Source organism: Chinchilla lanigera, unplaced genomic scaffold (genome assembly GCF_000276665.1).
Source record: "Chinchilla lanigera isolate Chin_1 unplaced genomic scaffold, ChiLan1.0 scaffold00056, whole genome shotgun sequence".
Taxonomy (NCBI): Eukaryota; Metazoa; Chordata; class Mammalia; order Rodentia; family Chinchillidae; genus Chinchilla; species Chinchilla lanigera.
The window spans coordinates 8,798,528-8,815,019 of NW_004955457.1; the positions used below are offsets into that span (position 1 = coordinate 8,798,528).

At 46.0% G+C, this 16,492-nt stretch overlaps 1 protein-coding gene across 4 annotated transcripts in view; it reads left to right on the forward strand.

Annotated features, from left to right (window-relative positions):
- Positions 1–16,492, forward strand: part of Gpr1 (G protein-coupled receptor 1) — a 56,922-nt gene that overhangs the window by 23,606 nt on the left and 16,824 nt on the right. The window contains exons 1-2 of one of the 4 annotated variants that reach the window (XM_013520684.1): positions 1,325–1,557; positions 6,295–6,392. The exons of 1 other annotated variant lie outside the window; for it this stretch is intronic. The gene's annotated coding sequence lies outside the window, so the exon portion shown is untranslated. Of the gene's footprint in view, positions 1–1,201; positions 1,235–1,324; positions 1,558–6,294; positions 6,393–16,492 lie in introns of those variants that run through there. 2 more of the 4 variants (XR_001236393.1, XM_013520685.1) reach the window with 2 other exon arrangements.

A 16,492-nucleotide genomic window follows, 5' to 3' on the forward strand; every position in this document is an offset into this window, starting at 1 on the left:
CTTCACGATGTAGATACTTCAGTGGTGCCCCGAAGGGTAACTGCAACACGGCGTTTTTCAGAGAGAAAGAAAATGAACATTCTAGGACCGGAGAGGCACACGGGTATTTGTGGGGACAGAGCCTGAGCAGACTGTGAAGCTCCCAAGAGAAGTGGTTCTGCAGAGAAGAGGAAGGCCTTAGCAAGAGCCAGAAAAACCTTCAGCCCGGGCTCCGGAATGAATCCCGTGTAAAGCGGAAGCGCCCAGGGGTAGCTTTAGCCCAGGCCAGTGCTTTCCGGAAGCTGTGCGCCCCTTGGCGAGGACAGTGTGAGGTGGGAAGCAGAGTCCGTCCTCACCACTGGCAGGCAGGTGTCTTGCACCGCCGTGGCCTGGGAGCCGGATTCTCTACCAGAAGCGGACTGCGCAGCCGCGTGGATCCCGGGGTTCGCAGGTCGGAAGCAGCTCCATGGAGACCCCATAGCGCAGCACGTGACGGTGGATGAACAGGGCGCTGCGCATATGGCACAAGTGGTGCAGCTGCAGTGGGAAGCGTGAGGCTGCGGGATTTCGAGCTCAAAGCCAGCACGAGCTAACTACCAAATTTTGAGGCAAGGTTAGGTTATAGAGAGCGACATAAGCAAGAGATTTGCTTGCTTCACAAGCAAAACCGAACCAAACCAACAGAGGCTACTACAAATAATACCCCCCCCCAACAAAAAAAGATAGGATGGTGGTTAAAGTCTTGAAGACTGATTTGGTTCAGAAACTGCTGAGGGTAGGGGCCCGAGCAGAACGCTGTTACAGTTCGGGCGGAGATGAATTGTTTATTTAAATATATTTATTTCTTGGTGCTGGGGATTGAATCCAGGCGTGCTCGGTCGCTCGGCTATAGGGTATCATTAAATAGTACAGTTGGGACTGAAATTTCGATCCTCCAGCCTAGTCCGTCCAGGGACTAGGGCTAGCGGTGCCCTGTCCCAGCTTGATTTGGTAGATTTGATTAGGTATAGTAGAGAAGGGAGGAGCCGGGGATGTAGCTCAGGGGATAGCACATGGTCTACCTTACAAACACATGGTCCTGAGTTCAATTCCCCATACCAATGAGTAAATAAATAAAAGAGAAGGGAGGAATAAGCGTCAGAGAATAAAATTGTTGAGGGGAAGTATCTCCATATCAGTGTGAAGGGCTTCTTAACTGGTTTTTTGTTTTTTTTTTTTTTAGTTTTTCTCCGGTACCGGGAACCGAACTCACGACCTTCCGCTTGCCAGGCAGGTGCTTTGCCACTGAGCTAAATCCCCAGCCCCTTGGGCTTCTTAACTGTTAATAGTTTTTGAAAAAGCTCCCCCTTTCACCTGCAATGAGATCAAAATCTTGTTTTGTTTTGTTTTGTTTTGTTTTTTGCCTTTTGAGACAGAGTCTTGCTCTGCACCTCAAGCCAGCCTTGAGCTCACTTTATATCCCTGGCTAGTGTGGAACTTTCAAGGATCCTCCTGGACTCAGCTTCCCAAGTGCTGGGATTACTGGTGCGCCACCACACTGGGTTCTAAAAGTGGTGTTCTACTGAAGTGGCTGGACAGGTAAGGCAATAGTAATAATAACAGTATTCACATTCACAATAGTAATAATAACAGTATTCACATTCTCTTAGGAGGGAGGAAACTTTCCTAGGGCTCAGCATTCCTTTAACCCCTTCAGAAATAATAGGAAAAGACAGAGGGACACGTGGTTTCATGCTACCTAAGGACTCCCGCGTTTGGATGAAAGGGAAGTTGTATCTGTGGATGAGACAGTAGGAAATACAAGCACCTGAAGATACAAAGTTTAGAGACCTGGACGGACGTGGGAGACACAAAAGCAAGAAAACAGCTCACAGGGATGCATCCGCACCGAGCTCTCCTGGGGAAACCACTTTGCACCCTCCTCAGTGTCCTGGGCATCCTCTCTGCTCCACGTTGTGGTTGTGTCCACCACACAGCTGCACAAATCTCCCACGCATCTGTGTCTTACAAAAGCACTGCACAGTCACCTCTGCCCACCGTGCTCAGCGGTAAGGAGAACCCGGCCCCCATCATTTACTAGCCTACCATTTTCCGATTGTACCAAAATGTTGATTTCGTTTTGTCCGTGCTCAGCGGTAAGGAGAACCCGGCCCCCATCATTTACTAGCCTACTATTTTCCGATTGTACCAAAATGTTGATTTCGTTTTGTAAATAACATGTCTGGTGCAGACTCAGTGACACACACCTGTCAATCAGCCCGGCATTCCAGAGGTTAAGTCAGAAGGGACAGCGAGCTTGCATCAGCCTGAGCCACTCCTCAAGACTGCCTTGAAACAACAATTGAAGAAAATGAAAGAAAAAAAGAACAGAGGACATAGCTCAGTGCTTGAACTCCCTGAGTTCAATCTTCTGGTAGTAGGGTAGGGGAACTTATTTACACTTGAAAAACTGAGCGAGGTAGGGATCCCTCCATCTTAAAAATGTTACCAGACCCACTTGTGGATGTATAAAATACTTGATAAAAATAATCGTCCGCTTTGCATAAGCAGCAATTCCACATGGCACCCACTTGGTCTTCAAAAGCCCTGGCTTGTTTCTTTTTTTTTTTTGAACCAGTACTTGAACTCAGGACCTTGCACTTGCCGGGCAGGCGATTACACCACTAAGATATATCCCCGGCCCTACCCCTGACTTATTTCTGCCACCTTCGCCCAGACCAGTCTTCCTCACTTTTAGTTTATTTTCTTCACATAAATGGTCTCCCACACACACACTGGAGATCGAATTTAGAGCCTCACTTGTGTTAGGCAAGTGCTGATCATTGTCTGCAGATGCATCCTTTTATTTGCCTTTCTTGACAGGGCTTCATGTCCATTGCTGTAGGAGCAGATTTAGCTGAGAACCTCCTGGATGGACTCGCACTTCTGTTCACAGCCCTGCACTAAGCTGACTTTCCTGTTGGGTGTGTGTCCTCAGGAAGGAGAGTGCTGATGCTTATGGGGGCTTGGAGCTCAGAGACCCTTCCTCTTTTGAATGTATGTGTTGTTAGGATTGTTTTTACTGTTATTATTACTATTGCAGTGCTGGGGATTGAACCTGAGTCATGTACATGGTAAAAAAGTATTCTACCACCCAGCTACATGGCCAGCCCTTTTAGTTTTTAAAGTTTTTTTATTTGATGTTTGGGACAGTGTCTTGCTAAGCTGTGAAGTTATCCGTGCTGGGCTCAAATGTGCGATCCTCCTGCCTCAGCCTCCAGAGCTGTGGAATTTCATATATGTTTATTGTGCCCTAGGAGAGAGACCCTTCTTGAAGCTAGGCTATGTGTCTGCCAGCACAAATGTGGGAACAATTTGGATGTGCAAAGATGTGAGCCCAGGGGCAAGGGGTGGGCAGCAAGTCTTTTTGGCTTATTGAAATCGCCTGCCAGCCAAATTCCCTGCATTGCTCCTGGTCCTTTCAGGCAGGGGCATCTCCTTCTTTTTCCTCAGAGTGCACGAATGTTAAGAGCACCACTCATGCCAGGTGTGGTGCATGCCTGTAATCTCAGTACTCAGGAGGCTGAGGCAGGAGGATCTTTGGGAGTTTGAGACCAGCCTGGGCTACAAAGTGAACTCAAAGGCAGCCTGAACTGCATAGTGAGACCCTGTCTCAAGAAGACAAAGAAATAAAAATAAAAATAAAGAGCACCACACGTCAGATACTGCCTGTTTCAGAATTCCTTGCCAACAAAGCAGAATTTTCTCTAAGTGTTCACTGGAATACTTTGTGGGTAGGCGCCCGTTTTGTGGGTAAAGAGGAACGCAGGGAAGTGGCAAAGTGATTCGGGACAGAACTGTGCTGGAGAGGAGGCTGCTGGGCAGATGAAGTCGGAGGTCTCCAGTGCTGAGCACATCCCTGTGACAGATCTGTGGCAGCGGCGAACTGAGAAGGGAGCTGCAGGAGCTTTGAGTCCCCAACTGTTTAAGAGGCTTGGGAAGTGGCAGATCCTGAGGTGAAGGACTGAACCCACCCCACTGTGACCTTTGAAAACAAGGGGTGTTGACGAGGAGCACAGGATAGCTGGGTGCTTCAAACCAGGCATGGAGGGTGCATGACTGTAACCCTGGCTCTCTGGGAGGCTGAGGCAGGAGGATCATAAATTCAAACCCAGCCCACGCAGCTGAACAACTGAGTAGGAACTTCTCTCAAAGTTAAAAGTTTTTGTTTGTTTGTTTGTTTTTTAAAGTCCTGCAGATGTAGCTTGGTGCCAGTGCAAATGTTCTGGGTTCAATTCCCAGTACTAATAAAAAAACAAGCCAATTCCACACCAGTATCCGTGTCAAGCAGATATTTGTCCTTCAACGCTGAGGGCTCTTTTTCCAAGTTCAGCGGCAGTGAAAGACGTTTGGCATTTAACTTATTGGAGGAGAGTCTGATTTCTCTAAGAAAGGACTTCGGTGCTGTTTCCCCTTCTGAGGTCAAGTTTACAAACCATCACCAAGGACTTCTAACCCAGAGAGGAAAGGGGAAGGAGAATCACCGATTTAGAGTTGCTCCGGAGTCTGCAAACTATCACGGCTCTCAACAAATAGGCAAATTTGGAAGCAGGCTTATGGTGTTGCAACAAAGCAAATAAAAACCAGAAAACTGTAACTCATATGAGCCTCCAAAATCGCAGGTTCTCTCTGATCCATACACTTGCTAATGTCGTGCAGAAAAATTACACAGGGTCCAAATTGCCCAGATCCTGAAGAGGAAAGAGTACTGAGGTTCTTTCTTAGAGAAATCATGAACTTCTCAAGCAGGGTCAACGTGAGACACCTTTAACTGCAGATAAACTTAGAAGAAGAGATACACCAGCATATTGAAGGGCGCACTCTACTTGACACTGATGCCAGTGACCGCTTACCCCCGACACTGGAATTGAACCCGGGCTGTTTGCACTGGTATTGAACTTCATTTCCCACTGCTTCTTACCTATACATATATATATTTTTATTTGTTCATTTTGTTTTAAATTTTGACAGAGGTTCTCACTAAGTTGTTAAATTGTCCAGGGTGGGCTGAAATGTGTAGTCCTCCTGCCTCAGGCACCCAGAGTTCTAGGATAACAGGTGTGCACCCCCATGCTTGGATTAAAGTACCCAACTCCCTTGGATTCTGAACAGCACTTGTTTTCAAGGGTACCATGCGGATAGGTTTCTGCCTTGGGCCTCTGTATCCTGTTTGTTCCAAAGCTAGGAGTAGGCTGCTGTGCGTGGATTTTAGGGGTAAGTAGGGGACAGTGATTCCCTGGAGGAGCTTCTCTTTTTCTTGATTTTATTGAGAAGAGGTAATGCTGGTTATGGTGGTACACGCCTGTTATCCCTGCACTTGGGAGGCTGAGGCAAGAGGATCACTGCAACTTCAAAGCCAGCATGGGCTATAAAATGAGCCAAAGTACAGCCTGAACTGCATAGCAAGACCCTGTCTCAAAAAGCCCCCCCCACAAAAAAAAAGCGCACAGGTAAAACAAAATTTCAAAACCAGATGATAGGAGAATAACAAGAGTTAATACATTGCATATTATTATCTTTAAAGTAGTTACTCAGAGTACAAGACATGGGCTTAAAAAATTCTCCAATGGATATTATCGCAAACCTTCCTTTTCTATGAACTGAAAGCCATTAATAAAATAAAGCACTTGAATTTTTCTCCTTTTCCCTTTCTTCCTTTCACCCATCCTGGTTCCTTTTTCTTTTTTGATAAATTTCTTCCCATTTGACAATATGTATTACACATTTTAAACCTTATATACTTTTTCAGTTTCTCACACCAGGGAGACAATACAACGTTTACACAGTTAGTTCTCTTTTTTGGTTGTGCTAGGGATGGAACCCGCGGCCCAGTGAATGGAAGCGGAGTGCGCAGCCGCGTGGGCGCCAGGATTCACAGGCCCAGAGGGGTTCTAAGAAGATCCCGTTGCGCAGCTCTTGACGGTGGGGATAAACAGGGTGCTGTGCATGTGGCACAGGTTGTGCAGCTGTGGTGGGAAAGCTTCCTAATCTGGGAAGTTCGAGGTCAGCAGGAGCTAGCTACCAAATTTTGAGGCAAGGTTAGGTTATATGGAGAGACCCTGCTTCACAAGCAAAACTGAACTGAACCAACAGACAAGACTACAAATAATCCCCCCCGCAAAAGAAATATAGGATGGTAGTTAAAGCCATGAAAACAGATTTGGTTCAGAAACTACTGAGAGTAGGGGCATGAACCGAACTCTGTTACAGTTTTGGCAGAGGTGAACTATTTATTTAAACGTATTTATTCATTTGTGTGTTTATTTCTTGGTACAGTGTATTGAATCCAGGCGTGCTCTGCTGCTGAGCTATAGGGTATCATTAAATCATTCAGATGGGTCTCAAATTTCGATCATCGGGCCTCATCCGTCCAGGTACGTGGGTTGGAGGTGCCCTTTGCCCGGCTTGATTTCGTAGCTTTGATTTGGTATAGTAGAGAAGGGAAGACTAGGGATGTACCTCAGGGGATTACGCCTACCTAGCACATACAAGCTCCTGAGTTCAATTCCCCATACTAATAAGTAAATAAATAAAAGAGAAAGGAGGAACAAGGGACAGAGAATTAAAATGTTGAGGGAGAGTTTCTCCATACCGATTGGAAAGAGCTTGTTAGCTGTTGTTAACAGTTTTTCAAAAAACCTCCTTCTTTCCTCTGAAATGAGACCAAAAGTCCCGTTCTTCTTCTTCATTTTTTTGTTTGTTTGTTTGTTTGTTTTCCTTTTTTGTCTTTTTGAGGCAAGATCTCCACCCCAGGGTCCTCCTGCCTCAGTGTGAGGAGTGCTGGGATTACAGGTGTGCACCACCACACTGGGCTCCAAAAGCCGTGTACTGATGAAGTGGCCGGACAGGTTTGGCCCTTCTCTCAGGAGGGAGTTGGCTTTCCTAGGGCTCAGCATTCTTGTAATGCCTTTTAGAAACGTAGGAACATACAGACTCCTGTATTTCATGCTACCTAAGGACTCTCGTGTTTGGATGAGTGGGAAGTTGTAGCCATAGATGAGACAGTAGGAAATACAAGCGCCTAGAGATATAGAAAGTTTAAAGACCTAGACGGAAGTGGGAGACACAAAAGCACGGAAGCAGCTCACATGGATGCATCAAACACCGAGCGCTGCTAGGGAAACCGCCTGTCCCCGTCCTCAGCGTCCTGGGCATTCTCTCTGCTCCGCGTGGTGGTTGTGTCCCCCATGCATTTGTACAAACCTCCTGTGCATCTGTGTCTTACAAATACATGGCACGGTCACCTCTGCCCTCCACGGTTGCGAGGCCGTGTGGGATCTCCTGGGGCCACCCGTCCACCTCGGTCCCACGCCTTGCTCACCTGGGAGTGCTGGCAAAGTGGACTCCACTGCGCTCAATGTTCTGCGCGCCAGCTCGAGACCCGATGCTGCAGCGTAGAGTCACTCGGCTTTTATGATCAACCCTAGTCCTCAGGGAGCGGGCACGCTGCGGGCGGTCTGACCCGGACAGTCTCCGCCAGTAGAAATTTAAGTGCCTCAACCCAAGGTGGGGCTGTGAACACTGATGACTGCCTAATACGGCGACAGCGCAAGACCTGCGCCCCGGAACCCGACTCTGAGAGACTCAGGCAGGAAGATGCAAGCTGGACCCCATCCAAGACAACAGCTTCAACATTAAGAAAGAAAGAAAGAAAGAAAGAAAGAAAGAAAGAAAGAAAGAAAGAAAGAAAGAAAGAAAGAAAGAAAAACTTTCATCGACGATGTAGGGCCATGTAGATATTTCGACGCTGCCGCGCAGGGTCATGGCAACTCGGTATTTTTGCAGGGAGAAAGAAAACGTATGTCCTAGGACCAGAGAGGCACACGGCATATTTACGGGCACAAAGCTTGAGCAGACTGCGAAGCTCCGAAGAGAGAAAGTGGGTCTGCGGAGAACAGGAAGGCCTTAGCAGGAGCCGGGAAATTTTGTATCCAAAATCAGGAATAAAAGCGCGAGCACCCAGGGACAGTTTTAGTTCTGGCCGGCCATTTCCGGAAGGTGTGCCCCGCTTGGGAGAGTAAGCTGTGAGGTCGGAAGTGCATCTCTCCTCCCTGCTCGTGGGCTGGAGTTTTCCAATTGGATTGTCCGCCAGACACTGAGGGGGCAGCAGCGTGGGCACTGGGAGATCCAGGCCCCACGCGGTTCTACCGGGACCCCTGTTGCGCACCAGAGGACTGTGGGATGCACCTGCAATAGGAGGGCTTCCTGCTCTGGGAAGGCTGAGGAAGGAGGACTTCTCATTCAAGGTCAACAAGACATAAGGACCCAATTTGAGGTCACACTGGGTTGTACAGAGAAAACCTGCTTCACAAGCAAAACAAAACCAAGCAAGCTCGGGCAGCGGATATAGCTCAGCGTCACGGCGCCTGCATAGGAAGGAAGCACAGGTCCTGAGTTCGATTGCTGGACCAATAAATAAGTAAATAAAAGAGAGGGTAGGAACAGGGTCACAGAGATGAAATTTTCCAAGGGGTGTTTCTCCATACTCACCACAGTTTTCAACGTGCTCGTTACCCGTTGTTAATATTTTTTGACGATCCTCTGCATTTACCCTGAATTGAGACCAAAAGTCATGTTCTAATGAAGTGGCTGAGGAGGTTTGGCTCATCTCTTTGGAGTGAGGGGGCTTTAATAGGGCTCAGCATTCCTTTAATCCTTTCAGAAAAATAGGAAGAAGAGGGACTCGTGGATTTCATGCTTCCTAAGAACTCTCGCGTTTGGGTGAGAAGGAAGTTGTATCCGTGGATGAGACAGTAAGAAATACAAGCACCTAGAGATACAGAAAGTTTAGAGACCTGGACGGACCTGGGAGACACAAAAGCATGAAAACAGCTCACACGGATGAATCAGAAACCAAGCTCTGCTGGGGAAACCGCACCTCCTCAGAGCGGCTCGAACCTTATGAAGACCTGAGCCCGCAGCCCTTGGTGCAGGGACCCTTGCCTCTCGCTGCTCAAGCATTAATGGCCAATAGTACGTGCATCTTCACGCGGGCTGCCCAAATCGATTTTAGAGAACTATTTCGGGTGCTGCTGATAAAAACCGTAGAGTTCAAACTTGCTCCCCCCCCCCCCCGGCTTTATTGATTTTCTGTGATTGGACCCAAAAAGTTGGTGTCTCTCTTTCCTGCTCTGCTTGCGTTGGTCCGTGTGTGGCTGCCTGGCCGGATGGTATGTTGCTTCGAAAATGGAAACCAAAAGTTCGGGAATGTGTCTCAGCGGCACAGCGCTTGGTCCAGAGTTCCATTCCTGTCACCGGAATAAAAAAGGCCGGGTGGAACTCTGCATCTCTGCTGCACCTGCAGCTCCCTGTGAGGGCGGCCTGAAGGTTCCTGTGTCTGAGCCCTCGGTCCTGCTTAGCTCTGTCTCCCCGCCGGGCATGGCCCTGGGGCTTCAGAACTTTCTTACCTTTAATTTAATGCAAGTGTTATGGTTGTGTGCAGATGTCCCCCAAAGCCTCATGTGGTCCTGGGGGGCAGTTCAGAGGCGGCTGGATCTAGAGCTTGTGGTGCTGGATTACTCAACCAGTCAACTCTGACTGCAGTACAACTCTTCCCAGGTGGAATAACTCTGCCATCATTTCTCTGAACAAGCAGTTCCATGGGTATCAACAGCTCTCAGGCAGTCAGCCTCTGGGATTAAGATGATGTTAAGATTTTGCCTTTGAGAAAAATTATTGATAAGCAGAGAAGTATATCAAACTATCATAAAAGGAGAATCTTGAAAAAGATTTTCTGGTGTCAAGTGGTTTGTTAGTGACTTCCTGCCAAATTCCTAGTCAGGAACTAAACGATACATTGTGTCCAGAGAAAAATTTGCAAAACATTATTGTCAAGTGGTTTTAGAAGTGCTTCTTTTGGCCTGTTGTGGTGGTGCACGCCTGTAATCCCAGCACTTAGGAGGCTGAGGCAGGAGGATTTTTGCGAGTTCCAGGCCAGCCTGGGGTACAAAGTAAATTTGAAGGCAGACTGAACTGCATAGTGAAACCCTGTCTCAAAAAGACAAAAAACAAACAAAAAAACAAAACAAGCAAGTGGTTCTTGCTCTCAGCTAAGAATTTAAAAACTTGTAAAACTCATCTAAATATCATTCCTGTATTTTCCTATTGAATATTGAGCCAGGCTCCTTTGCTTTTCTGCCGCCTCTGTGTCCCACCCCACCCCCGGCCCCAAGATACAGAAGAAAAGCAAAAGGATATGGGCTCTGAACTCTAAAGAACTAGCTGGAAAGTGGAGACTCTGTTTCTTCTAAAGATCCACAGCTGTTTGGGGCATGTCACTGTTTATACTGCTTTCCCAGATGTTGCATTTTATGAAATGTGACTCACTAGGGTGCGACTTGTATTTTAGAGGGAAGAAATCCCTGAGGGCTGGGTGGTTACATAGGTCAGCTTCACTCACAACCTCACATATTTGAATAAAATATTTCTTCGGGGAGAAAAAAGGCAACAAGATTTTACTATGCTCAAATGAAGTATAAAAACCATTGAATTCAGTTTCCTGTGGTAGGAATAAAGGAGGGAGTATATCTTTCTGTTTGTGGAGGTTTTCTTTTCTTTTTTTTTTTTTTCTCTTTTTGAGACAGGGTCTCACTATGCAATGCAGACTGTCCTTGAGCTCACTTTGTAGGCCAGGCTGGTCTCAAACTCACAGCGATCCTCCTGCCTCAGCCTCCCAGGTGCTGGGATTACAGATGTGCACCACAGTGCCCAGCAAGAATGCATTAGACATAAGAGTCTTTCTGCAAGATGAGCACATGAGCAGTTCTGGAGTCAGCTGTACCCAGGAGAGAGGTTTTTAAAATAATGCCTGTGGCTAGGCATGGTAGCACACATCTGTATTCCCAGCACTCGGGAGGCTGAGGCAGGAGGATAGTTGCAAGTTCAAGACCAGCCTGGGCTACAAAGTGAGCTCAAGGCCAGCCTGACCTGCACAGGGAGACCCTGTCTCAGAAAGACGAAAAACAAAACAAAGCAACAGCTGTGTTTCTATGTTCCTCTATTCCTTTTTTCCCTTCCTTTCCCCCTCCTCTCTTGTTCCCCTTCCCATTTAAACATTTTCTTCCTATTTCCCAATACATATTATACATCTTGGTCCTTATTTGCAATTTTGGTTTCTCATACCTGAGAAACAATGGTATATTTAAACGTGTGTCCAAACCTGACATGGTGGCACACACCTGTAAGCCCAGCACTCGGGAGGCAGAGGCAGGAGTATCGTTTCAAGTTCAAGACCAGCCTGGGCTACAAAGTGAGCTCAAGGCCAGCCAGAACCGCATAGAGGGACTCTGTCTCAAAGAGACAAAAAAAAGGCGTGTCCAGTTTATTTCACTTAAGGGTATGACCTCTAGGTGAATTCATTTACCTAGAAATGTCTCAAGTTTATCCTTCTTTATAGCAGAGTACAAATAAATAAATAAATGTGGCTGGGGATTTAGCTCAGCAACACAGTGCCTCACTGGCAAGCACGAGGGCGTGAGTTTGATTTCCGGTACCGGAAAAAAACCATAAATAAATAAATAAATAAATATAGCAGAGTAGTACTCCATTGTATATATAAATATATATAAAAACCCACACCATCTTCATCTGTTCATCAGCTGATGGATATTTGGGCTGTTTCAAAGATTTAGCTATTATGAACTGTATTGCTATAAACATGGGTGTGCATATATTGCTCTGGTACGATGCTTTGGCCATGGTAGTAGAGTGGGATGTTTTGTTTTGTTTTGTTTTGTTTTGTTTTGTTTTGTTTTGTTTGAGACACAGTTTTACTACATAGCCCAGGCTGGCCTCTAACTCGCAGTGATCTTCCTGCCTCAGCCTCCTGAGTGCTGGGTGTCTCCCACCACACCTGGCTCACTCTGTCATTTTGAAAACTAATTTTTAGAATGGATTCAGCATTGGCCATTCTGTCATTCTTAAGTCTCTATGGCAGTGCCCTCTGGAATAGAATTTTACATTGCTCTTCTTGTCTTTTAGTTAACTGAAATCTTTTATATTCAGAACTCAATCATGTTTGTGGAATACATGATTTGGTTCTCCTTTCAGTCTTTTCTGTGATGCATTTCCACAAAATCTGTGAAGCTGGACGTGGCTGTGGCATTTGGAGAATAAACAGCAACTTCATGCATGATTTAGTATATCACCAAATCCAGCCAAAAATGTGAGCGCAAGGGTACAGTGCTCTTGAGTTCATCCAGGAGATTATCTCCCCCTCCTCACACAGAATCCCAGGTTCCTCTGGGCTCCTTAATGCTGCTGTTGGCGGCTAAGCTCTGCAGTTCCAGTGCCACTGTGCTTAAAGCTTCCTGTCTTGGGTTGCAAGCTCCGGGCCGGCCCCTGCAGCGAGGTGTTGCTCCTTCTCTATCCAGCGCCGGTATGTGACCAGTTTGTACTCATGGATGCGCCAGTGACACTGGCAGGAGATCCACTTAGCAGCCTACCAAAAGCCTGCCGTCCCCTGTAGCCTGGCGGCTTCTCCTTTCATCAAACAACACATACAGAATTTCTTCCCCTGTTGTTGGGCTGCTGGTGCACACTGAGCGTTTCTGGAATTCTGGCATCATTTTCCTTTTTTTTCTTTTTCTTTTTTTAAAATTTTTGGTTTTTTTCCAGTACCAGCAATCGAACTCACGACCTTCTGCTTCCCACGCAGGCGCTGTGCTGCTGAGCTAAATCCCCAGCCCCTTCAGGCATCATTTTCACCTGTACAGTATATTCTTCTTCCTTTTTTTTTTTTTTTTTCTCTCTTTTTGTTTTGGTTTTTCTTTTCTTTGTTTTCTTTTCTTTTTTGTGTGTTTTTGTTTTTCATGCACTGTTGGGGGTTGAAATCATGGCCTTTCACTGAGCTACATCCCCAACCCTTTTCATTATTGAGTGATTGATCGGTTGATTGATTGATCTGAGCGGTGTCTCACTAATGTGCCAGGCCAGCCTTGAAAACTGTGATTTTCCCACAGTGGGAAATTACATCATGCAGGTCCCACAGCTGGTAGCATGGAGAAGTCAACACTAGAGCCATTTCTGCTGCATGCCAGGGCTCTTTCAACACAGCCAGCCGCTCAGGCACTTGAATGAGGTCAAGGATCATGACATGTCAGGACTAGGATACAGTGATTGAGGCCAAAGTCCAGAGTACCGAAAACTTCAGTCACCAAAAGTAAGGCGAGACGTCCTCTACAAAGAGAACATCACAATGTTCCTGAAGACTGCCTCGTACCCTCCACTTGCACGCCTGTGAGAAGGGCTGGGGTGTAACTGAGCACAAAGGTTAATCCTCAGTGAGTGAGAGAGAGAGAGAGAGAGTACGCACCAACTGGATGTGGTGGCACACGACTGCAGTCCCAGCACTCAGGAGGCTGAGGCAGGAGGATCATTGCAAGTTCGAGACCAGCCTGGGCTACAAAGTGAGTTCAAGGCCAGCCTAAACTGTATACTGAGACCCTGTCTCAAAAAGACAAATAAAAAAGAGAGAGAGAGAGGGAGGGAGAGAGGGAGAAAAAGAACCCCATAAGGTGTTGATAAGAACAAGAAACTTGATTAAAAGTTTCTTCTTCCCCTTCCCCTTCTCCTTCCATTTTTCTTTTCTCTCATCCATGTGCTGGATAGGAATTGACTTAGTGTCCTCATCTGACAGTAGGTTCTTCTACAGCCATTTTGCCATGACTTTAATAGCAGGGTTATAAAAAAACAGCCTGAGGAAGAGAACAGAAGCTGGGCACACACTGACACATTAGCGAGGAGATGCGCAGTGCTGCAAACTGTCCTTTGACGCTGGCCACACCGGCAAGGAGAGGAGGCAAGAACGAGGTCTGGGAAGCACCAAAATCGCTTGGTTCCCCTTGGATCGCTCTGAGCTTGCTCCCACGCCGCCAACCTCATTAGCGCTGAAGACTCTTGGATTTTGTTTCTCCTTTTCATTCCATTCCAGGTGCAGGTCTGGAAAAGGAAAGTAGGTTTATTCTCTAAATTCAGCATTGTTTTTCAGAAATCCTTAAGCGGGGGCTGGGGATTTAGGGGGCTGGGGATTTAGGGGGCTGGGGATTTAGGGGGCTGGGGATTTAGCTCAGCGGCAAAGCGCCTGCCTGGCAAGCGCAAGGTCGTGAGTTCGGTTCCCGGTACCGGAGAAAAGCCAATCTGAACTACATAGTGAGAAAAACCAAAAAAATAAAAAAAAAAAAAAAAAGAAAAAAAGAAATCCTTAAGGTTTCCACACTATTGGGAAAGGACTCTCGTGTCCCTGATGCCCCTTTGGTGCATTCGTCTGTGCCATCTGGAGTGTGCCCATGCGGCGGCCATCGGCCATGCCCACCCACACACCGCCTTCTGTCTGTTTGCTTTGTTGGTTTGTCGACTTGTAAGTCTCTCGGTTTTTGAACAGATGCTTTGCTAAACCACGTTTTTCCTATTAGACTAACATTTTCTCCCGTAGTTCCATGATCAGCACCACACAGAATCAGTGTGATTCTTTTCCTTGTCTAGAGTATCCGGAGAGAGACTTTAAACTCACTTCATCTTTCTTGCTGGTTCTTTCAACCAGTCCAAAAGTCATAACTTCAAGGTTCTTCCCAGGCTTCTGCAAGCCTTTGCCTGTGCCCTGCTTCGATTTCTCCACTGTCTTATCAAAGTCTGATTTCAGAACTCAGCAGACTTGTCCAGACACAAATGGACTGAGAGGAAAACGCATGCCTCCGCGGTTAGGTTTGTTCTTATCACTGTACAGTAATTAAAGGGCTACGATAAATGTCCCCAAACCAGCATGATAACAGATCTGGAGCCAGGTTGTGAAAAAAAAAAAAGGTAAATGTCTTAGCCTGTGCTTTTATCTTTCAGGTCTACATTTTATCCTATGCTTCCTCCTATCTCCTAGGATGGAAAAGGGCAAAAATATACCGAAGCCTCATCTTACACGAAGGAGAGGAAATTCTAGAACTGCTGAACTTTTTCCTCTGTGCGCTTTTTTGCTGCTGTGTTGAAACCAAAGCAAATTTCCTTTCCACCTTCTTCACCAAATTCACCTTTTACTTCTCTGAATGCACAGTATTGTTTTATGGCGTGGCTACAACTTTAACATATTCTGCAAGTCTCTGACTATTGTTCCTCTTCCTTTTGGAGAATAGCCTTCTATTTAGGGCAGGAACTGTCTTGATTTAAATTAAAATAAGAACCAAAGGTCTGACTGGGTGTGGTAGTGCACACCTGCAATCCCAGCACTCAGGAGGCTGAGGCAGGAGGCCTGCCTGGGCCACACAGTGAGTTCAAGGCCAGCGTGAACTACATAGTGAGACCCTGTCTCAGAAAACAAAAAACAAACAAACTAAATGAATATAGGATCTGCCAGTTCAGTTTCCACACTAAACCAAGCATTTCTCTTAGCTTCTGTAGATGCCACTGACCACGTGTGACTGTGAATCAAAATATCTTTAGTGCTAAGTAATGATGAAATACAGAGCAGAGCTATGGTAGTGCAAATGTCCACCGTAGCTACTTTGACACATTGTCTTGGTGTGAGAAATTTCAGGTCATTGTTAAAGATAGTAGACACAGACAAGCACAGTCACGGTTAGCTTATTTATGTATGTATGTATTTACCTTTTTTTTTTTTTTGAAACTGGATCCTATCGCTTCTCAGCCTTTTGGCTAAGATCAAGTGAAACTGGATCTTGCTAGGTAGTCTAGGCTGGCCCAGAATTTGCAGTGATTCTCCTTCCTCAGCCTTCCCAGTGCTGAAATTAGAGGGTTGTACCTCCATATCTGGCTTATTTTTAGACTTAAAAAAAAATTTTTTTTAGCTAGGCGTAGTGGCTCACACCTGTAATCCCAGCTGTTAGGAGGGTGAGGCAGGAGGATCTCTGTAAGTTCAAGGCCAGCCTGAATGGCATAGTGAGACCCCCACCCCATCTCAAAAAAAAATGTTTTTAAACTATGAATAGTATCTATTTGTGAGACCTTTTGTAATGTACGAGCCCTACTGTAACACTTGCTTCCAAAATTAGTTCTTCATTGACATAATGTTGTCCAGAAGACATTAAAAATAATTGAAAGTTCAGCTTTGACTGTTTGTATGGATGAGCATAATTGCAACTTAAGTTAAAGAGATCAGAGCTCCAGTAGCTGGCTGGGCCAACCAGAATAGCCACAGAAGTCCTGTGCCATCAGTGTTTCCAAATCCAGCACTGACATTCCTCTTGGCAGAAAGTGACTTGAATTCACAGATATCTCTTTCATAGAAAATGATGTTTCAGAGATTTCTTTCCTTTCTTTTTTAGAAGAATTTATTAACTTTATTAGTACATGTTTATTATACAATGGTTACATTCATCATGGGGAGTTGGTACATGGACCTAACACATTTCAATTCTTTTTACTTCCCTTTCCCTCTCCTTCCTCCCTACACCAGAGATTTCTTTGTGCGATGACTGAAGCATTGAAACATTACATTTGATTATGATGCTCCCTCCCCAGACTCTAGATA